The sequence below is a fragment of the Podarcis melisellensis genome (genome assembly GCF_964234715.1).
Source record: "Podarcis melisellensis genome assembly, chromosome: W".
Classification (NCBI taxonomy): Eukaryota; Metazoa; Chordata; class Lepidosauria; order Squamata; family Lacertidae; genus Podarcis; species Podarcis melisellensis.
The window spans coordinates 8,894,298-8,921,957 of record NC_138535.1 but is presented as its reverse complement, the minus strand read 5'-3'; the positions used below and the strand labels follow the sequence as shown (position 1 = coordinate 8,921,957).

The 27,660-nt window shown below is 44.4% G+C and overlaps 1 protein-coding gene and 1 long non-coding RNA gene across 2 annotated transcripts in view; both read left to right on the top strand.

Moving 5' to 3' along the window:
* LOC309361175 overlaps positions 1-17,898 on the top strand; it is a 34,243-nt gene extending 16,345 nt beyond the window's left edge. Inside the window, exon 3 of the long non-coding RNA XR_014164367.1 lies at positions 17,806-17,898. This is a non-coding gene — a long non-coding RNA (uncharacterized lncRNA). The remainder of the gene's footprint in view (positions 1-17,805) is intronic.
* LOC309361268 (uncharacterized protein) overlaps positions 1-27,660 on the top strand; it is a gene marked incomplete at its 3' end in the record, with an annotated part of 324,188 nt that overhangs the window by 82,037 nt on the left and 214,491 nt on the right. The window lies entirely within an intron of this gene.

Below are 27,660 nucleotides of genomic sequence, written 5' to 3'. Positions count from 1 at the left end.
GTAGTCACCAAGGATGGTAGACTACCGAAAACCTTTTTTTTTGAGATGACTGACAACTTGGACTTAGTTGATATCTGGAGAACAAAGAATCCCTTGGGTAGAGAGGGAACCACCTTCTCTGAAGCCAAAATGACATGGACAAGAATTTACTGTGATGGTTCAGAATTTATCTGGTTAAATTCCCCTGGTGTGTGTCACCTGCTAACGTCAGCTTACAGAAGCTGGGCGGAGACAGAAGCTTTTAGAAGCTAAGAAGGAGGAGTTTTTCCCTGTACTTTCACTTCTTCTCTCTGTGTATCCGAGAGAGAAAGACGTGCCTTTGGACATGGCTGAAAGAAGCCCTGGACTTTAATGCTGTAATGTTTGAATAAAGAGCTGTAAATAGACGAACCTGTCTATGTGTGTGCTTGCCTGGAAACTAGGCTGCTTTACACGCTGTTCAACTCTGCTAAGCCGTGACCTGAAGGGAGCAACAGTGGCGCAGCTGTGAAGAAGTGTGCCGGACCCGTTATAAACTGCTGATTGGGATCGTAAACCTGTCCCCGGTCGCGGCCCCATCGATCAAGGGAAGATCGATATCTCTCCACATTTACCAAATTTGGATAACTAGAGGCCTGGCTCCAAAGATTAGAAAAGTGGAAATTTGCCCTAAAACTTGCTCCGACCATAATGCTGTGAAAATGGAGATGAAACTAACACCAATTGGCTCCTTTAGATGGAGGATGAATGGCACCTTGTTTAGAGATGAAGAAGTGACTAAGAAGGCCCAAAAAACTTTGAGAGACTATTTTGAGATAAATATGAATACTACGGTTGAAAAAAGAGTAATCTGGGACGCAAGCAAAGCGGTTATGAGAGGGTTTCTGATTCAACAGAATGCAATAAAGAAGAGAGCTCAAAATGAGAAAAAGATAAAATTTTGGAGAAAATAAAGGAAGGTGAGAAGAAATTGAGAGCGAAACCAAAGTCACAAGAGATTCTGAGAGAAATAAAGCTACATCAAGTTCAATATATGAAAATGATGAACCAAGAAATTGAGTGGAAAATTAAACAGATGAGACAAAAGACATTTGAATCGGCTAATAAATGTGGGAAATTGCTAGCTTGGCAAATGAAAAAAAGACAAAAACTTAATACTATTACAAATCTGGAAGTGGAAGGAAAGAATATACAGAATCCAATGGAGATTAGAAAATGTTTCCAGAGATACTTTAAACAACTATATACACAAGGGCCACAGAAAGAGATTGATATAGATCATTTTTTGAAAATAAATGGACTACAAAAAATCTCTCAAGAAAATAAGTTAATGTTGAACTACAAAATAACGGAACAGGAGGTAGAAGGTGCCATGCAGAACATGCAACTGGGTAAATCTCCAGGGCCGGACGGCTTAACTTCAAAATATTATAGATCCTTGAAAGATTGGTTAATTCAACCACTAAAGGAAGTTTGTAATGGAATTTTGGAGGGGGGGAAAGCACCAGAGTCGTGCAAGGAAGCTTATATTACACTTATACCGAAAACAGAGACTGAGAAGACACAACTTAAGAACTACCGCCCCATATCTCTGCTTAATGTGGATTACAAAAATTTTGCAGATATTTTGGCTAAAAGATTTTAAAAAGTACTAGTGGAAGAGATACATAAAGACCAAGCAGGCTTTCTCCCGGGCAGACACTTGTCTGACAATACGAGAAATATAATTAACATCTTAGAAAAATTACAAGTGAACTTTAATACTAAAGCAGTTTTGATATTTGTAGACGCGGAGAAAGCTTTTGACAACATTTCTTGGAATTTTATGAAGAAAAATCTTCAGGGGATGGGGGTTGGTCAAGGTTTTGGAAATGGTATAGGTGCAATTTATTCAGAAAAAAGGCTAAACTAATTGTTAACAATGTGGTGACGGAGGAATTTAAGATAGAGAAAGGGACACGACAAGGTTGCCCAATTTCCCCATTGCTCTTTATATCGGTCCTGGAGGTTCTCCTAAATATGATCAGAAGGGACCAATTGGTTAAAGGTATATAAGTCGGAGCCAAACAGTACAAATTAAAAGCATTTGCAGATGACCTAGTATTGACATTACAGGAGCCAGAATCTAGTACTAAAAGAGTACTGGAATTGATTCAAGAATTTGGTCAGGTTGCAGGATTTAAGTTGAACAAGTTTAAAACTAAGGTTTTAGAGAAAAATCTAACACCGATTGAGAAGGAGAGGTTTCAGAAGGAGACAGGTTTAACACTGGTTAAGAAAGTTAAATACCTGGGGGTCAATATGACCGCTAAGAATTTGAATTTATTTAAAGACAATTATGAAAAATGTTGGTCAAAAGTGAAAAAGGACTTAGAAATATGGTCAAATTTGAAGCTTTCCTTGCTAGGCCGTATTGCTGCTATAAAAATGAATGTATTGCCAAGAATGCTGTTTTTGTTTCAATCATTGCAAATTTTGGACAAAATGGACTGTTTCAAGAAGTGGCAGAGAGATATTTCTATATTTGTCTGGCAGGGCAAGAAGCCCTGAATAAAATTTAAAATACTAACCGATGCAAAGGAAAGAGGCGGATTTGCCCTGCCAGACTTTAAACTTTATTATGAATCAGCAGCATTTTGCTGGCTGAAAGAATGGCTGCTTCTTGAGAACACAGACATTTTGGATTTAGAAGGTTTCAATAATGTATTTGGGTGGCATGCATATTTGTGGTATGATAAGGTCAAAGCACATAAAGCGTTTAAAAACCATATTGTCAGGAAAGCATTGTTTAATGTCTGGATAAGATATCAAGATTTACTTCAAAATAAAACCCCAAGGTGGCTATCACCGATGGAAGCGAAGGCTCAGAAAAAGCTTAATATGGAGGCCAAATGGACGAAATATTGGGAGATTTTGGAACAAGAGGGAGATAAATTGAAATTGCAGAGTTTTGAGAAACTAAAAGACAAAGTGCGAGATTGGCTTCATTATTATCAAATAAGGGAGGCCTACAATTTAGACAAGAAAATTGGCTTCCAGGTGGAAAAATCAAAATTGGAAACAGAACTGTTAGATCCCAAAACTAAGATACTATCAAGAATGTATAACTTGCTGTTGAAATGGAACACTCAGGATGAAACGGTGAAATCTGTTATGATAAAATGGGCACAAGATGTTAGTCATAACATTATGTTGGCTGACTGGGAACAGTTATGGACCACAGGTATGAAATTTACGGCATGTAATGCCTTAAGAGAGAATATTATGAAAATGATATACAGGTGGTACATGACACCAGTCAAGCTTGCAAAAATTTACCATTTGCCCGATAACAAATGTTGGAAATGTAAAGAAAATGAAGGCACATTCTTTCACCTCTGGTGGACGTGCCCAAGGATTAAGGCTTTCTGGGAGATGATATACAACTCCTTATTTAAACAATAGCCCACTCTTTTTATTACTTTATGCAGATGATGCTGTAATTATTTCACTCTCTGTTTTGGGTTTAAAATAATTATTTAAGAGTTTCTCAAACTACTGCTCTCTCAATAATCTCAAAATTAATTATGATAAGACAAAGATTATGCAATTCAGAAAGAGAGGGAACCCAAAAGGCTGTATAATTAATGGACATCTAATACAGGAAGTTAACCACTTCAATTATCTGGGAATCACATTCAAAAATAATATGAATTGGAATACACATATAAGTGCTGCAATAGTTAAGGCCAAAGTGACAGCCCAACATATTAAATCCTGTTTTTTTTTCTCCAGTAGGAAACAGATTTATTCCAGCTGTATTGCAAGTGATTGACATGAAACTTTGTGCCCAACTTCTATACGGCACACCAGTGTGGATTTCAGGTGACCTCAAGAGGTTGGATAAATTTCACGCATCCCTTCTGAGGTCATTGTTAGGACTTGCAAACTCTGTAAAATATGAAACAATATGTTGTGAGCTGGGAATATTGCCTTTGTCAGTAAGAGCATGGCTGAGGACCTTGAAATACTGGATCTTCCTTCATTACAGAGCCCTATCCCCAAATTCTCTACTTTACAATCTTTTAAGTGATAGTGCAATCTACAATCTATCATTGATTTGTAGGAGAAAACTGGATTCGATAGGGCTCACTCTAACTGACTTTGAAATCTCTGATCCCAAAGATATATGGGAAATTATCAAGAAGACCCTCACAGAAAAAAGTGTTCTCACCATGCTTGAGGTTGCAAAGCACAGCACCTGCTCTCCTATCCACTTAAATCTCCCCTTGTGTAGAGATTTCCAAAAGGGATACATGACAAATCTGAAGAAACATGAATCATGTAGGCTGTTTATGTTGGCCAGATTTAACATGTTTCCCTCGGTGGTAGTGAGAGGAAGATACTTAGCTATCCCAGAATCAGAGCGTCTCTGCAAATACAGAAAGCAGGAACCCGATACTCTGGAGCATATATTCTTTTCCTATGATTTTGGCAGTTGTGCCAGAGGACAATTATTTGAGGCCCTAAAATTTAATAGACAGATTTTTACACAACCAACTGTTCAGGACCTGCTGGCGGACAGCGATGACCAAATTACTTTAATAGCGGCTGAATTTTTAAGTGCTGTCCATGAAGAAAGAATGGGCCATGATAAAGAGACTTAGTGGTTTTTATTGGTAGGTGATGTTGCTATGTTGTATTATATTATCTATGTTCATCGATTTATTTCTTGGAGTTAAGAATAAGACTGGGATAAACTGTGTTTGCTGAGCCTGTATTTTATACAGTCTGTATATGATGCTTGTTAGTTAATGTGTGGTGTGTTATGCCTAATAAAGGATTTTGAATTGAATTGAATTGAATTGAATATACCTTTCTGAAGAAATCAGAGGCCTTTCTCCTGGGCATGGTCAGCCAATTGGTGCCAAAGAAGGATAGAACTTTTTTTATTTATGCAACAACAGCAGCAAGAATACTTATTGCAAAGTATTGGAAGACACAAGATCTACCCACTCTGGAAGAATGGCAGATGAAAGTTATGGACTATATGGAACTGGCGGAAATGACTGGCAGAATCCGAGACCAGGGAGAAGAGACGGTGGAGGAAGATTGGAAGAAATTTAAAGACTATTTACAAAAGTATTGTAAGAGCAATGAATGTTAGAATGATGTCGGAATGAAGTCAAGTGGTTTTGGCAGTAATGTTATAAAAGAGTATGTAAAAATGGATTGTTATTAGGTGAAAGGGCAAGGTTATAATACATCACGGGAAAGGATTAAGATAAAAACAAGGAGGGGAAGGATTTGCTGAATTAACTAATTGAACTGGAATACAAAAAAGGGAGGTGTGAGGAGGTCAGGGAAACAAGCAAATGAAATATAAGACATGAAAAGATTCATTTGTTTTTAACTGTTTTTTTTATTTTGTATTTTCTCTTTGTATTTTTGTACTTCTTTTTTTCTCTTTTTTCTTTTTTCCTCTTTTTTACCTTGTAACCTCTTTCTTTTTGTAAAACTCTAATAATTATCTTTATATATATATATATATATATATATATAGAGAGAGAGAGAGAGAGAGAGAGAGAGAGAGAGAGAGAGAGAGAGAGAGAGAGAGAGTTGGCTGTAAATTTCAGATTTACCTACCATAAGTTTTCCCAATCTTTTAGTATAATTGGACGGCCCACATTTTGGGCCCACTTTATCATTGAAGCCTTAACCTCCTCATCAATTACTTCGTAGGCTAAAAGAAGTCTATACATTTTTGCGATTATTTTAGTTTTACTATTCAGTAATTCTCTTTCAAATCTTGAAGGCTCCTTTTCAAAGCCTATCTGCTTATCCTGTCTGAACATTTCATTAACCTGGAAGTAATCTATCCAACTAGAAAAGTGATCTTTTATTTTCTCATAACTTATCAATATTAGTTGACCCTCCTCCTCCCTTAATATTGTGTTATACATTATCCAGTTCTCTTTGTTTTGTTTTTTTTAACAGCGATTGCTTCTAATGGAGAGTTCCATCTTGGGGTTTTCTGTTCCAAATATCTTTTGTATTTTTCCCACACCTTATATATAGCATTTCTTATTATATGATTTGAAAAACTCTGATGCGCCTTTATTTTCCCATAATTAAGATAGCCAGGCCATCCAAAACGGGTATCATGACCTTCTAAATCTAAAATATCCCAATTTTTTAATAAACACCAATCTTTCAACCAGAGAAGACATGAGGCTTCGTAATATAGCTTCAAATCCGGTAACCCGTAGCCACCTCTTTCTACAGTATCTATTAATATCTTATGCTTTACTCTTGGTCTTTTACCATTCCACAAAAATTTAGAAATTTCTTTTTGCCACTTGTCAATACTACAGGTCTTCCTATAATTGAAATTGTTTGGAATAAAAAGAGTAGCTTCGGTAAGACTGTCATTTTAATTACCGAAATACGGCCCAGGAATGATAAATTTAAGCTTGTCCATGTCTCCAACTGTCTTTTGATATCTTTCCAACAATTAATATAATTATCTTCATACAAGTTGATATTCTTTGGTGTTATCCATAATCCTAAATACTTGATTTTGGGGTAGATTTTAATTTGTATTATTTTTTCTAATTCTGCTTTTTCATCTGGCGACAAATTGTTAACTAATAGTTTTGTCTTGTTTAAATTCAGTTTGAGCCCCACAACTTTACCGTAGCCATATATTATTTCCAATGCCTTTGTTAAACTCTGTTTTGGTTGCTCCGTAGTTATAATTAGATCATCAGCAAATGCCCTCATTTTGTAACTTCTATTACCCAGCATAATCCCTTTTATATCTTTTTCCTCCCTAATTTGTTTACATAAAACTTCCAATGTTAATATAAAAATTAAGGGGGATAGTGGGCAACCTTGTCTGACCCCTTTACTGATTTCACACTCCTGTGATAAATTTCCATTTATCATGATTTTAGCTTTTTGTTTTGAATATATTGCTTCAATCCCTTTTATATACTGCATACCAAAATCCATATGGTGTAAAAAACCTTTCATAAATTTCCAGGAGTCCCTATCAAAAGCTTTTTCAGCGTCTATGGCCATTAAGACTGCCTTCTTTTCTATTCTTAAGTCTAAATACTCTAATAAGTTTATAATGTTCCTAGTTTATTACCCCTCTTAAGGCTCCCAAACTATTTGAATTCCTTAACTTCCTCAGCTCATAGATATGCCTTTGTAAAGGCAAGATTCAACACCTTCCCATCGAACGTGCTGAGAAATAGATTCTCCAATGGACAGATATCGCTCTTATGTGATTGTAATTGTGGGGCACCGGAATCGTTGCATCACATAATTTTTGACTGTGCTTTTCACTTACCGGCCAAGTTTCTTGCTCAATATCTTAAGGGAATTGCCGATGATACGATTGAAGCCAAACTGAGATATCTACTAATTGATGATGACCCCCTAAAATCACTCATGGTTGCCAGATTCCTGATCAGCGTCCTATCCCTAAAGAAGAGAAACGGTCTCCTGTGTGATTCGGATAACCCCTTTAAACCATGACCTATGTTTTAGGTGATATCACCATTGTTTTAAACCATGATCTATGTTTTAGGCGATATCACCATTGATATCCTTGATTAATTTATGAGCAGAGGGCGATGTATAGGTTACAAATTTATTGTAATGTATGATGGTGGTTTTTGTTTTTGTTTTGCTTCGGTCACTGTTTGTCTTTTGTAAGTTTTGGCGATTTTAAATTTGGAGGTTTAAGTATAATATGTTGGTATGGGAAACTGTCGTGTAACGGGCCAATGGCCGTAATAAAGATCAATCCAATCCAAATGTTCCTAGTGTTATTATAAATGTGCCTCCCGGGCAAAAAGCCAGCTTTGTCATTGTGTATAATCATCTGGAAGACTTTTTTTGATCTTTCGGCTAAAATATTTGCATATAGTTTATAAACGTTATTTAGGAGTGCGATAGCCCTATGGTTGTTAATAAGTAGATTGTCCATTCCCTGTTTTCGAATTAATGCAATAAGGCTGCTTTTCCATGAGTCCGGCATGGTTCCATCTTTTAAAATGTCGTTCATGATACTTCTTAATGGGTCAGTCAGTATGTCCTCAAATTTTTTATAATATATTGCCGGTAGGTCCACGCGCTGGTTCTTTGTCAGTGAAATGGCCCACTGTCTGGCACCATCAAGGTTGGGGGATAATGGCTGCCCTATGTCAAGCCCTTTGATAGTCCTTTTTCCAAGGTGGAAAACAAAAGTGGAATGGTACAGATCCGATGTATGGCTGAATTTCTATGAATTTATAACAGAAATACTGCAGAAGTAAAAACACTTTCACTTAGGGAGGAAACACTTGGATACATTCTGACAAGATTAGCCACGGTCAATTAAACCCGGATACATTGTATGCACCATCAAACCTCTTTGTGCAGCAATGGCTAAGAGCATGCACAGACTTTCACTTCGGGAAGTAGGAGCATACACCTCAGTGTAATGCAGCCCCTTCTGCTGCGTGAACCCTCTGGCTACTAACCTAGTCTTGTACTGTGGTTCTCCAGTTGCTGTGGGTTTAAGAAGATAACCCCACCTGCTGCTCACAGCCTGTTTGCCAGCTGGCAACGTTGTGAGGGAGAACACACCAAGAGACTCCATTGCGCTCATCTCCTTCTGCATTGCCTGTTGCCATTTACTGGCTTCTTCCTGAGGCAGTTTCTGAACATCCTCAAAACTTTCACACTGAGCCACCCTAACCCATACACTTGTGACCTCAAACCTGTCGGGTGGTTTACCTTTAGTGGCCTGGGTCGAACGTGAAAGAAGCAGTCGATTCAAAGCACCGCGCCACTCACCCCACGTCGCTCCGGATCCCCAAAACAGGGTTTCTCCACGAGTAGGGGAGGCACAAGAGGTGCCAGCTGAATCCCAAGTTCACAGGCTTCTCCCGCCTGTGATTTCTATGGGTCTCCGCCTTCGCCGTGGCAGTCAGACCCTGCTTTTCACGGAGCAAGTTCCTCCCGATCGGAGGAGCTCCGCCATTGCCGGAGGCGCCAACCTGGAAGTTGCCTCTTGAACTTCTCAACTGGACCTGTGGGTGAGGACGGTGCACTTTTTGGCTCTGACTTGACAGCTCTAGGAGAGGCTCTAGGCTGCTCATGCTCTGGACTCTGTTCCTCAGCAGCAGGATCAGTCTCCACCTCTTCCTCATCAGCTGAGTCAAGCAGACTCTCTAAAAGTACATCTGGGTTCCCATGTATGCGTGTCCACCCACTTTGCTCACAGAATTCAGCACTCCTGCTGACTAGAAGCCTGGACTGATTGCCTTCTGGATAGGCAAATCTCCACCCCTTGGTCCCTGGTTCATACCCACAGAAGATCATTTTCCTGGACCTTGGGTCCACACTTTCTGTGTTTGGCCTTTGGCACAAGAACCCAATCCTCACAACAAAAAACACAGAAGAAATGCACCTTGGGCTTCTTGCCATGCAGTAGAAAAGAGGGTGTGTCCCCTACAACAGAACAATATGAGCGATTCTGAGAAAAAGAAGCACACTTCCAGGCTTTGGCCCAAAAGCGTTGGGGGGAGCCCAGCATCAAAGAGCATAGCCGCAACAGCCTCTTGTAGCATTCTGTTCCGGCGTTCAGCAATGCCATTCTGTTGGGGACTGTGTGGTACTGTCAACCTGTGACGTATTCCCTTCTGGCGGAAGAAACTCTGCAGCACAGACCCGGTGAACTCTGAACCGCTATCGGACTGAAAGCTCTGGTCCTTTGAGGAGAATTCCAGTTCTACAGCAGAGATCCAGTCTTTCACCAATGCTGCAGCTTCACCTTTGTGTTTACTTATGAAGACCCAGCTATTCTGCGAAAAATCATCCACAATCGAAAGTATGTATTTGGCCCCACCCAGACTGGCTACTGCCATAGGGCCACACAAGTCTGCATACACAAGCTCAAAAGGTCTGGTTGTTGGAATTCTGGCCCGTCTTAAGGTATGTGCCTATCTGTTCAGGCACCGGCTGAATTCCTTAGACCTCCCTCCGGCGACTCCCGGCAGGATAAAACATACTCGAGGTCCGTTCCGGCGATTTTCCTCAGGCTGTGAGGAAAACACACCAACTGCTTCTCTCTCCCCTTTGGTGTCCCCAGGGAGGGGAAAGAAGCAGACAGAAATCTATTTACATCTTTTATTCCTGTCTTTTACTTCAGTACAGAGAAAACATGTCTGCACTCATCAGCAGTTAGAAGAAACTCCACCCATGCACTTCCAGCACAGGTCATATGACAAACCCACTGAGCTAACATCCGGTGCTCAGTACAGATTGGACTGCCCCTTTGTTCCCGTGGCAACAGTCACAAACTTCCTGTTTGGCTTTCCAGCCACAAGCAGCAGTCTTGGCTGCTATAGCCTTTGCTTGCTGCCGCATTGCTGCTTTAGAATAACATACTCCCCCTAAAGTATCAATGCGTGCTGCGAGCAAAGCGTCATCCAGAGAAGAAAACAAACAGTTGTTATACTTATAACATTCCCCTGTTGTTTCAGTTCCACCCTTGGAACTACCCGCCACTGGTTTTACCAATGTACCTCTCTGGTTGTGTGACTTCCAAGGAATGAGTGCATCTGCATTACCTTGGTTAACAACTCTCTGTTGTGCCTTTGTCTCTGACTCAGACACAGCTTCAATCTGACCTTGGTCGTTTACAACAGCAACAGCTAAGTTAGCAAACTCTTGTGAATACCTCTTTGGTGGTACACCCTTTGTTGCTCTCTGAGACCTACGTAAGAGGTGCTGCTCTTCTTTGATTTCTGGTTCAACCTTTGGACTCTCTGGAGAACCAGTACTAAGCTTAATCAGTGGTTCATCCTCCTCTTCTGAGGGTCTAGTCATTTTGTGAGATTTCCTCTCAATGACTGTGACAACTGAGCTGTCTGAGCTATCGCTGTCATCATCAGTACTACTGAACTCAATAAAATCAACATCATCATCATCAGAATCATCATCACCTGTGGGAAATGTTGGAACAATCACCCTCTCCTGTTCAGGAGCACTCTCTAGAAATTTTGTGAGAATCACCTTTCCAGATTCAGACAAAATTACTCTGTAGAGACCCTTTTCATAACCCACAAAAATGCCTCTGGCATTCTTTACCCCATCTGGAGTTTCTGTTCTCACATGAGACCCAAAAACCTTGAAATGGGCAACAGAAGGTTTTCTGTGGAACAGTTTCTCAAAAGGAGAACATCCCAACTCTTTTGAAAACTTTCTCAACCACGTGTAACAGAATGACATTAGCGACTCAGCCCAGTACTCATGTGGCAGATGTGAACTAAGCAATTGCGCTTCCATTCCCTTTTGCAATTCTTTGTTCACCCTAACACAAACACATTTGTTCCAAGCTTCTTCGGAACTAGCAGTTTTGTGTCTAATCCCTTTCTTCTTCAGGAACCTCTGGAAAACCTGTAAAAGAAAAATTGGCTTCTCATCTGTGCAAAGACAATCTATGTCAGCATCATGCATATTTTTAACCTTGTCACAAAACTCTTTAAACCTTTCTAAGGCTTCTTTCGGTCTCTCCAAAAGATAAATCCAGACAAAACCTGTAAAAGAATCAACACATATTAGGTAATACTTTGCATTGCCTCTAGATGGTGCTAAAGGACCAATCACATCAGCATACACCCGCTGAAATGCCCTGTTGACCCTCGAGGTGACCTGCTTGGTGTTCTTCTTGGCTACACCTGTAAAAGAAATCATGTTAGAATCACAAGAATTACATTCCATGTAATCACTTTGATCAAAAGTCAACAAATACAGTCCATCTTTCTCTTTGGCAGAAAGATACAACTCTCCATCTTTGTAGATCTCGCATTTCTCATCATCATAGGACAGTTTTAGTCCCTTCTTGGCAATCTGCGAAACGCTGAGCAGATTAAACTTCAACTCTGGAACCAAGTAAACATTGCTTATAGTCAAGTTCAGACTTTCAAGATACACAGTCCCAATTCCGGTCGCTTCCAGCTCTTGACCGTTGGCTAGTTGCACCGCGAAGCTTTGCTTCTCAAACGTAGAAAATAGTCCTCTGTGTCCTGTCATGTGAACTGTGGCTCCAGTATCTAGGACAAAGAAATTCCCCGCTTCTGGTGTGGCTTTTAGCGACATCAAAGCTTTTGCAGTCTTTGCCTTTGGCTTGGTGTGACCTTTGTCTGACGCCTCAGACTTTGTGGAGCTCGCCTTGGCTCCTCTGTTCTGACGTGGCTTCTTGCAGTACCGCTGAAGATGCCCAGTTTGGTCACAATTGTAGCATCGGACAACGTTTAAAGCTACAGCGCTTTCTCCAGTAGCAACAGCAGTAGGGGCGTTAGAACTCCGTTCTTGGCTCCCCCTGTCCTTGACTTCCAGGGCGGCAAGTCTGTCCTGTTCATTCAGAACCACGGCAAAGACCCTCTCCGAAGTCAAATCCGCTGCTGGGAGAGACCCCAGCTGACTGGCAACTGTTTTGTAAGTTTGATTCAGGCTGTTGATCACCATGAAGCAAAACACTTCCTCCTGCAGACGGAAATTACGTTCCACCATCTGTTGACGCAGAAATTTCATTTCCGTCAGGTGCGCTTGAACATCTCCATCAGGCGCAAGCCTCAGGTTGGTCAGCTTCTCAAAATACAGCAACGCTGAAGAACCTGCATCTCTCTGATGTGTCCTTCTCAGCGTGTCCCAAACATCTCTCGCGTGCAGTAAATCTTGTATGTGGATAAGCTCAGAATCTGACACGCACAGAATTATAGCAGTTCTGGCCTTCACATCCTGTGACTCCCAAGCACGCGTTGGTGCTGCTGGAATGGGATTTTCAATCACCCCAAACAGTCTCTGATTCTGCAGCAGGGCCTTCATCTTAATAGACCAAGATGCATAATTGTCACTGGTCAGAAGGTCTGGAGTAGGCAGGCCTCCCCCCTTCTTGGCATCCATTTTGAGTCCTTGCATTGACTCTCAAACACAAGCCTCTAAAATCCAATAGCTGGCTTGTTTACACTCTGTGCCACCTGGCAGCTCTGAACGCTAGCTGCGTTGGAAATTTCCAAGAGCTCCTCAGACTCTGTAGTCAAAACATTCCATTTTAACTTTCACTTCTCCTCTCTGAGGCATGGCCTTCGTTGCTAAGCAACAGCATTCCTTTTTTTCCTTGAACAGGAAAAACCACAGGAATGTTTGGAATGCGGTTTCTCTTTTGACTGGAGCTGTTTTACCCAAACGTTTCTCCCTCGAAGCAGAGAATGAATCAATCTGCATTCACACCTCTAAGCCCAAAAATCCCATACCTGGGCTCCGTTGCTTGGCTTTCAGCTTCTTCTGGTCAGCTTCTGGCTGCAGAGGATCAGCTTTCTCACCTCAGGCTTCCATGGAGGCCACTTCTTGATGCAGAGGTCGATGAAAACAGCAACCGGCGTCTGCTACCACTTTTGGAATTCTCTGCCCTCTTAAGGTATGTGCCTATCTGTTCAGGCACCGGCTGAATTCCTTAGACCTCCCTCCGGCGACTCCCGGCAGGATAAAACATACTCGAGGTCCGTTCCGGCGATTTTCCTCAGGCTGTGAGGAAAACACACCAACTGCTTCTCTCTCCCCTTTGGTGTCCCCAGGGAGGGGAAAGAAGCAGACAGAAATCTATTTACATCTTTTATTCCTGTCTTTTACTTCAGTACAGAGAAAACATGTCTGCACTCATCAGCAGTTAGAAGAAACTCCACCCATGCACTTCCAGCACAGGTCATATGACAAACCCACTGAGCTAACATCCGGTGCTCAGTACAGATTGGACTGCCCCTTTGTTCCCGTGGCAACAGTCACAAACTTCCTGTTTGGCTTTCCAGCCACAAGCAGCAGTCTTGGCTGCTATAGCCTTTGCTTGCTGCCGCATTGCTGCTTTAGAATAACAGTCACCCTGTCAGACCTGGGGTAAGAGCATGTTTTCCCCTTCGCTTGCTTACAAGCTCTGCAATCTAAAAAATTGTCACATGCCTTCATTTTGCACCCCTCAGTACACTCCAGGACCTTCTTGACGTATCCCCAGTTCACATGTGCCATTTGTCTGTGCCATAGATGCTGACAGCCATCATGTGTTGGAACACTGGCACAATGCACCTGTGCTGACTCAGTGGGACTGTTACCTGCAATAGGCGTTTCTACCAAAAAAAAAAAGGTCTTTGCATTCAACACTTAACAGTTGACACCCACCCCTGGAAAAAGAACACACATTATTCTCAAAACAAATACTGAAACCATTGGCAACAAGAGCAGCAACGGATAAAAGACAGTTGGACATTTCTGGAACGACAAAAGCCTCAATCTCATGCTGTAAAAAAGAACAACACAGTGAGCCAGACAAAGTCAAATCATGTCTGCTTCCATCTGCTAGTGTAACAGTTTGTCCACTTTTTACAGCCTTGCAGTTCTGCAGCAGAGCACCAGAGGGCATGAGGTGTTGAATGGTCAGTGTAAAATGTGAAGGTTCATTATTGTTTCACAAGTTGTGTATGTCTTTAAGGGCCAGGGTCAAGGCAAATAACGAGACCCAGTCTTACAGCTGTGAAACATAGCAGGTGCTGCTAGGTTGTGTTAATTAAGCTGTGTCAGCATTTGGGCATAGTATATAAGGAGCAGCACCTAGCTCTCCCATTACCCTGGGGGATGGGTTGGTGGTTGGGTCATGTTTTGTTGTTGTTATCTTTAGTGTAAAAGGAGTTTTTGTTTTTGTTATTAAAACCTTTGTTAAAGTTATTTTTGAGTTCCTGGTTATGCATGGTCTCCCCAGCAAGCTCTCTGCAGCGCTACTATACTGCAAATAGTCAACATGAGGTTGTGAGTCGCTCCACTGTCGACCACCCAGCTCAGCACGTTGCCATGGGTGGAGCTGGTCTCTGTTGCCGTGCTCGCTACAAGGTTATACTGTGAAGACATGTCTTTGCTATCAGTTCCCTTGGAACTTTAGCGAGCTTTCCCACGTCTCGCAGCTGAGCTTATCTGGTTGCTACGCAAGACGACCTTGGATTCCTGAGCCTCTACTGGGCAGTCTCTCACAAGATGGGAGGGGGATCCGCATCTGTAGCAATGTCTTGAAGCAAAAGCTTTCACAGATTCATCATTGCTTTCCCTGCACCCCCACTCCTGGGGGTACAGCTCCTGGGGGCACAGCCAGTGCCTACTCGCCCTCCAGCCTTCTGCCTCTTCTGTTCTGCATCACAAAGTCTCCCTGTGGTATAATCCAGACTAAGCTGCTCAGTCGGCATCATTTCCAAGGTCAAAACTAAATTCTCATAGCTCCTGTCCAAAGAGCTCAACAGGATGTAGGCCTTAAGCTCATCAGGGAGAGGTACATTCAGCTGCCGCAGCTTAGTACACACAGCCAGTATCTGCATAATGTGGTCTCACGCCGATTTCCCTGGAGCCAGCTGCATCTCAAAAAGAGCTTGTCAGGGACTTCCGGGTCGGCGCCATCGCCGAATGGCGGGCTCCCTCCGAGCTCCGGAGGGAGCCTGCTCGGCAGGGGCTGGGTCCTACCGCACCGGCGATGCGGGGACCCTCAAAAACCACGGCCAGAGTGAGGCCGTGGACATGGAGACTCGGCTGGCACCGTTAGCGCCATCCCGGCTCGTGAAGAGCCTTTTTAAAGGCTACGGATCGGGCGCCGGGGAGAAGCGTGGTGCTTTGAGTTCTCTGCTATCCCTGCCGAGCGCAGCCGCAAGCCATCCGGCGGAGAGCGCTGGCTTCTTCTATTGAAAATCTGGACCTAAAAGAACCCGTGAGTAATTGGACTATGGATTAAAAAAAAGAGGGATAAATTTTTAAAAATCTGGAGCGAACGGGGGAGGTGGAAAAAAGGAAGTCAGCCTACCCCTCAATTGTAGAAGAGCTAAAACAAAGGATTTAACGACTAAGATCGAGCGTATCTTTATCTTCATGAATTGGCAACTTTGCGAGGGAAAATTATAAGACTGTGCTGGAGGAGAAAAGTGGAATTTGTATCAAAAAAAACAACCCCCCCCCCCGAATCCCTGGAGCGATCCGTGAAACTACCTGGGAAAGAGCATCGGGAGTTTTGACAGCTGTCAAAGGCTGTCAAAATGGAAGAATAAAGCAGAGACTTCGTTTTGAGGACTTTGCCGGTTAAATTGTATATAAATTGTTTCAAATAAGGATTTATAAACTAGTTGGACTAATGGATTTGATTTGGAAGGGAACTCAGTTACTGCGATCCACCTAGAGGAGCTGAGCGACACTGCATGTGTTTTTTTCAGGAAACCTGAACAGTTGTAACTTTTAATCTCCTGGGAACTGCAGAAATGGAACATTGTTTTGTCTACAGAGGGCTACAAACTACAGGAAACAATGGACTTTTCAGTTGGAAAACGAAAGGGACATGACGCTTTGCTTCTGAACAACAAGCCTCTGCAGAAAATAAGAAGGTCATGGAAAAAGAACATTTTTGCGGGAAAATAGGGAAATAGAAGGAAGAGAGAGAATGACAAGAATATGGAAACATCATGAACTGGACAGAGTTGGGAACATTTGGGACATCCAGATTTGACAAGCTTATGGAAATTAAATGGGAGTTTTTTACTCCTGGATAGAAAAATCTGGAGAGAAAAAATGGGCCCCTTTTTGAGACAGACTCCTTCCAAGATTGGACATTTGTAATTAAATATGACTGGCAAACTACTAGAGGGATATGGATGAAGCGGGTAGGCACCTCAGGAAGACACTAGGAGGAAGGGATAGAAGGAACACAACAGGGAAAGGGGGGAGGGAAATTTGGAATCCAAAGGTTGTAAAATTATTTTCTATCTTTATATCTTTTTTTCTTTCTTTATAAAATTTTGAAAGGGGGAACTCGTGGAAGGGAAAAAATCGATCTTAGGGGATGGGAATTTGGAAAAATTGGGTTATTGATGCTAAGTGAGTTATGGGATAAAAACTTGTTGAACTTAATTGCTTATTCGGAAGATTTGGAACACAACTGGGGGTGGGAAGGGGAAGTCCTGGTTTTGGTTGTGGAAGAAAGTGTATGAATTGGATCTAATTTGTTTTTAATTTGGAAAACCTTAATAAAAATTATATTAAAAAAAAAAAATCAAAAAGAGCTTGTCACATGAATCTTGGCACCAGCCGTGGTTCTTTGGTGTACACGGACCAAAGCGTCCCACACCCCTTTGCAAGTCAGCAAACCATCAATGTGGGGCAACTGGGAGGCTACCAGGGCAAGTACTATATGGGACATTGCTTTCTGGTCCTTATTGACAGCAACTGCAACTCTGGCAACCTCAGCAGCATTTGCCCCAGCAGCTGCTACTGGTGGCTCATTTTGGGTGCAATCCCAAAGCTGTTTGCCCAAAAGCCAATACTTTACTCTTCGCGACCAGTCCTCCCAATTGCGCCCATTAAGTCTCTCAAAGGGGATGGTGAAAGTCTCATGAGCCTGGGACTCTGCCATCTTCCCGGGGCTATAAGCTTACTCACGCTTTCTGCCAGCCAGTTGCAGAAGAGAGAGTCCACACGCTGTTGTTTCTCTAAACTAACAGCTTTATTTACATCAGAACAATAGAATAACAAACAGACCATCCGAGACGGCAGGCATGGTGTCTCTGCATCTCGGCAGAAAAGCGAAAGTAACTCACAAAGAACTCAGCTTCCCCGATGTAGGGAAAGCTCCTCCCCAGATGTAGGACACACACAGAGCTGTTAACCCTATAAGCCTCACAAAGGATTTGCAATTGAAACTGAATGCCTGCAGGATTATAAGGGTCCATACAGGCAATGCTTGATAAATAATCACCCTTTTTGCTTCTCTTCTAGCCAAACTGTCCCCTGTGAAGCAGGTCCAGCTGAGGAATTTGCTGTCTAAGAGGAAGGAGCCGCCCGTAAGGACAACTGCGCCAGGTATCCTCTAGGACTTGAAAATAACTTCATCACTTGGAAAAGTTGTTTTTCCAACTGTCTCCTCCCCCTGAGACACACACACAATAGCCCGCCTTTGCCATTAGGTGGAGCCAGCTGCAAAGCATTGCAATATATTCCTCTCCTCTTCAAGGGGTCCTTCTGTTCAGGGTAGCCATGCCTTCCTGCTCTACTAGCTGTAAGGGGCTCTATCAGACCAATTCACTTTCCCCTCCCCCGCCAATACATTTTGTATATTTTTTAATTGACAACTTGACATTCTGTAGTTTCACTGACCATGCTTGGTCCTCATTGGCCTGCTTTTTGGAGGGGCTCCCCTTTGGGAGTTGTTGGGGTGGTGGTTTTGTCCTTCTCCAATCCTTGGGATTTGCTCGAGTATGCTGTTGCCACCCTCTTGTTTCCAAGTGCTTGCTTCTATTTTAAATTAATCTAAAGCTGCTTGCACACTATACTGTTCATGTGAATATAAATCCTGCGTCCAGCCAGGCTTCCCTGCGCAGCCTCTGTGTCTCCGAAGCTGGCCTAGCAGGATAGCAGAGTAGCAACGGTCCTGCGTCCGTGTGAGAAAAAGGGATAAATCAAGTCCAGAGACAGTTTGGTTGTTATCTCTAGTAGCGTTTATTTACAAGCCATAAATCAGTCTCTTTCCATCAGAGCTTTCCGGCATTTCTCTGTGCCAAAAGCACACACAGCCTGCAGCCTCGGAGCTGAGCTGTGTCTCTCAGGCAGAAGCGAAAGCAAGTCTGCTCACAGACTGTGCCGCACTTCTCTGCGTCAAGCTCTTCCCAGATACAGGACACCACGGAGTTTTAACCCTGTCTGTTCCAAACTCCACACCCCTCTTGTCCTGCATCTGGGGACAATAGCCAACAATGCTTTCCCCATACACAGACCCTCACAGAACTCCTCGTGCTTCTGGAAGGTTAATGGTTTTGTGAAACCATCAGCGAGGTTCTTGGTTGAGGGACAGTATTTCAGAGCAACTAGCCCCTCACGAACGCTCTGACACACATTTTGAGAACATATGTCCAAATGTTTGGTCCTCGCCTTAAATTGCCCCGTCTCAGCCAATTTAAGGCACGGTTGATTGTCTTCATGCACCACAACGGGCAGACAATTTTCTCCACAGATTTCCTCGACCAAACACACATAGAACTCCAGCTCTCTGCAAGCATCTGATAGCGCACTGAACTCAGCTTCAGTAGATGAAAGCGCTATGAGATTTTGCTTCCGGGACCTCCACCCAATCACTGAGTCCCCAAACTTCACCACTAGGCCTGACACTGATTTGCGGTCCTCAGAGTTACCCCAATCTGCGTCCACAAAGCAAGTCAGTTTGACTTCTTCTTGAGCTGGCAACCTAAGACAAAAATCTTTGGTATCTTACAGGTAACGCAGCACCCGCTTTATACCGTTCCAGGCCTGCACACTAGGACTTGAAGCCTCTCTACTGAGCAGATTGACAGCAAATGCAATGTCTGGTCTGCTCCATTGTGACAGATACAACAGACTACCCAGAGCTGACTGAAAGAGTTCAGTATTTTCGAACACCACGCGTTCTACTTGCTGACACTCCTTCACGTATCCAGTCTCCATGGGTGATCTGGCACCTGCACAATCAGACATCCTGAACTTCTCAAGCAACTGTTCAATCTTACCTTTCTGGCAAAGCAAGAAGCTTCCATCACTTGCTTTTGTGATCTGCACGCCTAAATAGGACTTGACATCTCCAAGCTGCTTTAGCTTGAACCGCTTTCCAAGCTCTTTAGCAAACTTCTCCACCTGTTCACCTGTCTGTGTCATGACTAAGATATCATCAACAAACACCTGCACCACTTGCTGTTTTACGCCTGAACCTCTAATGTAAAGGCAACTGTCTGCAAGAGATCTCTTAAAACCTAGCTCTTCTAAGGCTTCATGTAGGCACATATTCCAATTCCTGGCAGATTGGCGTAATCCATAGATGGATTTGTGCAACCGCCACACGACGCCTGGCTCACTGACTTCAAACCCTGGAGGAGGAAGCATGTACAACTCCTCCTGGAGATCTGAGTTCAGGTAGGCGACATCTACATCAAAATGGTTCACCTTCCAACCTCTCTGTGCTGCTATCGCCAAAAGCGTTCTCAGAGTCTCCGCTCTTGAGGTTGGCGAATACACTTCCGTGAAGTGTACACCCTTTTTCTGTGTGAATCCTCGGGCCACTAATCTCGCTTTATACTGTGGTTCTCCTGCTTCTGTGGGTTTCAAACGGTAAACCCACCTGCAACTAACAGCTCTCTGGTTAGCCGGCAGCTGAGTGAGTGAGAACACACCAAGAGACTCCATTGAGTTCATCTCCTTCTGCATCGCCTCACGCCATTTGCTGGCTTCTTCCTGAGGCAACTTTTGAACATCCTCAAAGGATTCAGGTTCACATCTAGCCACACCAACCCAGACACTAGTGGCTTCATACCTTTCAGGTGGCTTTCCCTTGGTTGATCTTGCTGACCTCCTCAGCGTGAATTCTGGAACTGCGCCTGATTCACCTGGATCAACCCTACTATCCTCTGTGTCTGAAACATCCCCCTCTGACCTGCTGCGCCGTTTCGGGCGTACAGCTGGTTCTGCTGGCGAGGATGGTTCACTCCTTAGCTCAGACTTGACAGAAACCTGTGGAGGGGTCCTGGGACTCCCTTTTGGAGAGATACGGAGCCTCCCCCTTGGAGATCCCTGCTCTGGACTCTGTGGCTGTGGACCGTGCATCTCAGCAACAGGTTCAGCCTCTTCCTCCTCCTCTTCCTCACCTGAGTCTAACAGAACATCCGGGTTCCCGTGAAGACATTTCCACCCACTCTGCTCACAAAACTCAGCACTGCCGCTAATAAGCAGCCTAGACTGGTTGCCAGTAGGGTATGCAAAATGCCACGCCTTTGAACCCGGCTCATAGCCTACAAAGATCATCTTCCTGGACCTTGGCTCACCCTTTCTGCGCATGGCCTTTGGAATGAGAACCCAAGCCTGAGAACCAAAGACGTGAAAGTAGTGTACTTTCGGCTTCTTCTGATGCAACAAGAAATACGGTGTGTTGCCTACACTGGAATTGTACACCCTGTTTTGCAAAAAACATGCTGTCTTATAAATCTCAGCCCAAAAGCGCTGTGGCAAACCCGAGTCTGCCAGCATAGCGTTTGCAGATTCCTGTAGTGTACGAAACTTTCTCTCTGCAACTCCATTCTGTTGCGGACTGTAGGGGGCAGACAATCGATGATTGATACCCTTCTGCCTGAAAAACGATTGCAGCGCAGAACCTGTGAACTCCCCCCCCCCCCCCCGCGATCAGATTGAAAGGAAATCACCCTGGTAGAGAACTGCAGCTCTATCGCTGTGATCCAATCCCTGATCAGCGCAGCTGCTTCTGACTTACATTTAAGTGCAAAAACCCAAGAAAATTTTGAAAAATTGTCAATCAGAACCAGAATCCATTTTGACCCAGCTAAAGAAGGGGTAGGCATGGGACCTGACAAATCTGCATGCACAAGTTCAAAGGGTTTGCTGGTTCTCCTCTCTGACCTGGGATATGTGCATGTTGTGACCTTCGACTGCTTACAGGCTTGACAATCTAGGTATTTGTCACAAGCCTTGAACCTACAACCAATGGTGTTTTCTGCAGCTTTTCGCACAAGCGACCACCCAGCGTGCCCAAATTTTCAGTGCCACAAGTGTATACAATCATTGTGTGGTGGGACATTTGCACACTGCACATGGGCATCTTCAATGGACTCTCCACTAGCCCCATTTTCCACCAGCCCCATTTTTCCACCAGTCCCATTTTTCCACCAGCCCCATTTTCAACAGGCATCTGCACCAGAAAGAGCCTGTCTTTTCGCTCAACACTGTAGACCTTCTTCCCATCCCTGTAAAAGGAGCACAAATTGTTAGAGAACAGAACATTGAACCCATCATCATTTAGTGCTGGCACACTTAAAAGAGAGTGTGCAAGCTCTGGGACCACAAAAGCCTGCACCCAATGATCCAAGAAAGAACAATATAAAAACCCTGATTCAGTCAATGGTCTCTGAGACCCATCTGCTAATTTGACATAGCGTTCAGTTTTGACTGTCTTGCAGTTCCTCAGGAACTCTCTAGATGGCACTAGACTGTGAGAAGCTCCAGAGTCGATAATAAGAGATAAAGTGTCTCTCTGGCTGTTTTCCAAAGCTGCCATGGCGTTGCTCGCACCCCCACCGGTTGCCATGGACACAGCCTCCCCCCGACCAAGGCTTTTGCCTTTTCCCAGAGACGCCGTTGCAGCTGTGAGGTGATAAGACGCCTTGTCTTTGTTTTTCTCCTGGCCTGCCGCTTTCCCATGTCGCTGCTGAGAACCGGTCTTGGGAAACTGCTTTATTGACATTCCACTCCAGCTGGTGTCCTTGGCAGCCTGGGCTTCAAGCAGATGCTTCCCAGCGCTGTTGGACGGCGCAGCAAAGCATAAACAACTTTCGGATACTTTCGCTTTCTCAGAGCTCTTGGAACGGCCTGCACCCCCACTGCTGGGTGCACTGCTGCCTGAGGAACAGCTTGCCACTGCTTTCCTCTTTTCAGCTCTCAGCCTTTCTCCAGCACACAGTCCATCACACAGACGTGTTGAAGCATTGCAACAGCTTCCCAACACTGTGCCAGCCCCCACTGGGCTTTTTGGGCATCCTTCAGCCCCTCCTGGGCTTCCTCCAGCCCCCTCTGGTCTGGCTCCCGCTGAGCTTTCACACAGACTTCTCAGCGCCTTCCAGGCGGCCTGGGCCGATTTAACGCCCTCCAGATGAGGCAACAGCAAAGCGTCCAGAGATGCTTGCAACATGCAAAGCTGCCTCTGCTCTCCCTCCCTCAGCAGAGCAGTAGCTTGCGTGGGTGGGGCCGGCTCCTTCTGGACTGGACTCCAGAGCCCTGTGGCCACAAACCACCCCCTGGCTCTTTTTGACCAGGCCTCCCAATTGGCCCCATGTAATCTTTCACTGGGGATCTTAAAGCTCTCATGGCCCTGCTGTGCCTGAGCAGCAGCCATCTCCTCCCCCTGGGGCTTCAAACGTACTCACTCTGCCAGCAAGCTGGTCCTCCGAAGCAGCCGTCTCTCTTGGCTCTTGGCTCTGATCACCAGCATCTCCCACTGCCCTTCCTGGCAGGAGATCACAGCAACTCAAAGCTGGCGGTCTTCCTCCCTTCCCACACTTGTCAGGAAACGCGTAACTTCCATAACCTGTTCGTGTGAATATAAATCCTGCGTCCAGCCAGGCTTCCCTGCGCAGCCTCTGTGTCTCCGAAGCTGGCCTAGCAGGATAGCAGAGTAGCAACGGTCCTGCGTCCGTGTGAGAAAAAGGGATAAATCAAGTCCAGAGACAGTTTGGTTGTTATCTCTAGTAGCGTTTATTTACAAGCCATAAATCAGTCTCTTTCCATCAGAGCTTTCCGGCATTTCTCTGTGCCAAAAGCACACACAGCCTGCAGCCTCGGAGCTGAGCTGTGTCTCTCAGGCAGAAGCGAAAGCAAGTCTGCTCACAGACTGTGCCGCACTTCTCTGCGTCAAGCTCTTCCCAGATACAGGACACCACGGAGTTTTAACCCTGTCTGTTCCAAACTCCACATGTTGTTGTTGTTGTTTAGTCGTTTAGTCGTGTCCGACTCTTCGTGACCCCATGGACCAGAGAACGCCAGGCACCTCTGTCCTCTACTGCCTCCCGCAGTTTGGTCAAACTCATGCTGGTAGCCTCGAAAACACTATCCAACCATCTCGCCCTCTGTCGCCCCCTTCTCCTTGTGCCCTCCATCTTTCCCAACATCAGGGTCTTCTCCAGGGAGTCTTCTCTTCTCATGAGGTGGCCAAAGTACTGGAGCCTCAGCTTCACAATCTGTCCTTCCAGTGAGCACTCAGGGTTGATTTCCTTCAGTATGGAGAGGTTTGATCTTCTTGCAGTCCATGGGACTCTCAAGAGTCTCCTCCAGCACCATATTTAAAAGCATCAATTCTTCGGCGATCAGCCTTCTTTATGGTCCAGCTCTCACTTCCATACATCACTACTGGGAAAACCATAGCTTTAACTATACGAACCTTTGTTGGCAAGGTGATGTCTCTACTTCTCAAGATGCTGTCTAGGCCTGTCATTGCCCTTCTCCCAAGAAGCAGGCGTCTTTTAATTTTGTGGCTGCTGTCACCATCTGCAGTGATCATTGAGCCCAAGAAAGTAAAATCTCTCACTACCTCCATTTCTTCCCCTTCTATTTGCCAGGAGGTGATGGGACCAGTGGCCATGATCTTCGTTTTTTTGATGTTGAGCTTCAGACCATATTTTGCGCTCTCCTCTTTCACCCTCATTAAAAGGTTCTTTAATTCCTCCTCACTTTCTGCCATCTGCATATCTGAGGTTGTTGATATTTCTTCCGGCAATCTTAATTCCGGCTAGGGATTCATCCAGCCCAGCCTTTCGCATGATGAATTCTGCATATAAGTTAAATAAGCAGGGAGACAAAATACAGCCTTGTCGTACTCCTTTCCCAATTTTGAACCAATCAGTTGTTCCATATCCAGTTCTAACTGTAGCTTCTTGTCCCACATAGAGATTTCTCAGGAGACAGATGAGGTGATCTGGCACTCCCATTTCTTTAAGAACTTGCCATAGTTTGACGTGGTCGACACAGTCAAAGGCTTTTGCATAGTCAATGAAGCAGAAGTAGATGTCTTTCTGGAACTCTCTAGCTTTCTCCATAATCCAGCGCATGTTTGCAATTTGGTCTCTGGTTCCTCTGCCTCTTCTAAATCCAGCTTGCACTTCTGGGAGTTCTCGGTCCATATACTGCTTGAGCCTTCCTTGTAGAATTTTAAGCATAACCTTGCCAGCGTGTGAAATGAGTGCAATTGTGCGGTAGTTGGAGCATTCTTTGGCACTGCCCTTCTTTGGGATTGGGATGTAGACTGATCTTCTCCAATCTTCTGGCCACTGCTGAGTTTTCCAAACTTGCTGGCATATTGAGTGTAGCACCTTAACAGCATCATCTTTTAAAATTTAAAATAGTTCAGCTGGAATACCATCACTTCCACTGGCCTTGTTATTTGCAGTGCTTTCTAAGGCCCATTTGACTTCACTCTCCAGGATGTCTGGCTCAAGGTCAGCAACCACACTACCTGGGGTATACGGGACATCCATTTCTTTCTGGTATAATTCCTCTGTGTATTCTTGCCACCTCTTCTTGATGTCTTCTGCTTCTGTTAGGTCCTTTCCACTTTTGTCCTTTATTATGGAAATCTTTGTACGAAATGTTCCTTTCATATCTCCAATTTTCTTGAACAGATCTCTGGTTCTTCCCATTCTATTGCTTTCCTCTATTTCTTTGCATTGCTCGTTTAAGAAGGTCTTCTTGTCTCTCCTTGCTATTCTTTGGAAATCTGCATTCAATTTCCTGTATCTTTCACCATCTCCCTCGCATTTTGCTTGCCTTCTCCCCCCCGCTATTTGTAAGGCCTCATTGGACAGCCACTTTGCTTTCTTGCATTTCCTTTTCATTGGGATGGTTTTCGTTGCTGCCTCCTGTATAATGTTACGAGCCTCCATCCATAGTTCTTCAGGCACTCTGTCCACCAAATCTAAATCCTTAAACCTGTTCCTCACTTCCACTGTGTATTCATAAGGGATTTGACTTAGATTGTATCTTAGCGGCCCAGTGGTTTTTCCTACTTTCTTCAGTTTAAGCTTGAATTTTGCTATAAGAAGCTGATGATCTGAGCCACAGTCAGCTCCAGGTCTTGTTTTTGCTGACTGTATAGAGCTTCTCCATCTTTGGCTGCAGAGAATATAATCAATCTGATTTCGATGCTGCCCATCTGGTGATGTCCATGTGTAGAGTCGTCTCTTGTGTTGTTGGAAAAGCGTGTTTGTGATGACCAGCTTGTTCTCTTGACAGAACTCTATTAGCCTTTGCCCTGCTTCGTTTTGATCTCCAAGGCCAAACTTGCCAGTTGTTCCTTTTATCTCTTGACTCCCTACTTTAGCATTCCAATCCCCTATGATGAGAAGAACATCCTTCTTTGGTGTCACTTCTATAAGGTGTTGTAAGTCTTCATAGAATTGGTCAATTTCAGTTTCTTCAGCACCAGTAGTTGGTGCATAAACTTGGATTACTGTGATGTTAAAAGGTCTGCCTTGGATTCGTATCGAGATCATTCTATCATTTTTGAGATTGCATCCCAGTACAGCCTTCGCCACTCTTTTGTTGACTATGAGGGCCACTCCATTTCTTTTACGGGTTTCTTGCCCACAGTAGTAGATATGATGGTCATCCGAACTGAATTCACCCATTCCCGTCCATTTTAGTTCACTGATGCCCAGGATGTCAATATTTATTCTTGCCATCTCATTTTTGACCACCTCCAACTTACCCAGGTTCATGGTTCTTACATTCCAGGTTCCTATGCAATATTTTTCTTTACAGCATTGGACTTTCCTTTCGCTTCCAGGCATATCCGCAACTGAGCGTCCTTTCGGCTTTGGCCCAGCCGCTTCATCAGCTCTGTATCTACTTGTACTTGCCCTCCGCTCTTCCCCAGTAGCATGTTGGACGCCTTCCGACCTGAGGGGCTCATCTTCCAGCGTCATAACTTTTATATGCCTGTTGTCTTTGTCCATGGAGTTTTCTTGGCAGGGATACTGGAGTGGCTTGCCGGTTCCTCCTCCAGGTGGATCACGTTTGGTCAAAACTCTCCACTATGACCTGTTCATCTTGGGTGCCCTGCTCGGCATAGTTCATAGCTTCTCTGAGTTCTTCAAGCCCCTTCGCCACGGCAAGGCAGTGATCCATGAAGGGGAAACTCCACATATACATTTTAAATATGTACCCTCCCTCAAAGCAGCATGGGAACTATGGTTTACCCCTTGGAGCTAGAATTTCCAGCAACCTTAAGCTACAGGTCCCATGATTCATTGGGGGAACCTATGTGCTTTAAATGTATTGGCAGTGTATGCAGTCTAAGCCAATTTTAATCTTGCGGTTGCTGGGTCAGAGCAAAGGCACCTCAACATATCAGAGTGCCAATATCCCATCTGTGCTGGTCCCAAGAGTTAACCATGCGGTGAGGTCTGAGTCCAGTCCGAGGTCGAGGGTGCTGTCAGAGGCTTAGTGCTGTCCAGCTGGCCATAGATAAGACTCCAGACTCCCAGCCAGTTCCAAACAATTGATTGATTTGACAAAGTTCAAACGTACATCTCCTGCGTTTCCATTAACCTCCTTCCCCTTGTGTGCAGTTGCTCCCTCTAATGTTACTTCCTCCTTTTCCGCACCCAGCATGCAAGTCTGCAAAAACTCCTCCCCTTACTTCCTCTGTGTACAGCATCACTCGTCCCAGGCTCATCCTCCTCTCCCTCTACGTCAGACTGACTGTCAGACGACAAGCTGCTGATAACCTCTTTAGGCTCTCTATAACTGCTGGTTTCTGTCCTTTCATCTTTTCCCGCTTGCCTCTCCCTGACATCCACCCCCTCCTCAAAGGCCCCCTCCCACTCAGGAGACCCGACTATGTCCCCTTCTCTTTCCTCAGAGGTGGTCGGGGAGAACCCCGCAAAACTACCCTCTTCCTCATCTGTCTCTTCGAACACACTCCTCCAACCCCCAAGTCCTGGTGTTCCCCAGTCTACGCCTTCGTCTTCTTCCTCCTCCTCATCCGATGCTGGGAAACCTTCGAATTCCTCTTCGTCGTCTGTTGCTTCGAACACCTCTTGTAAGGACCTCACC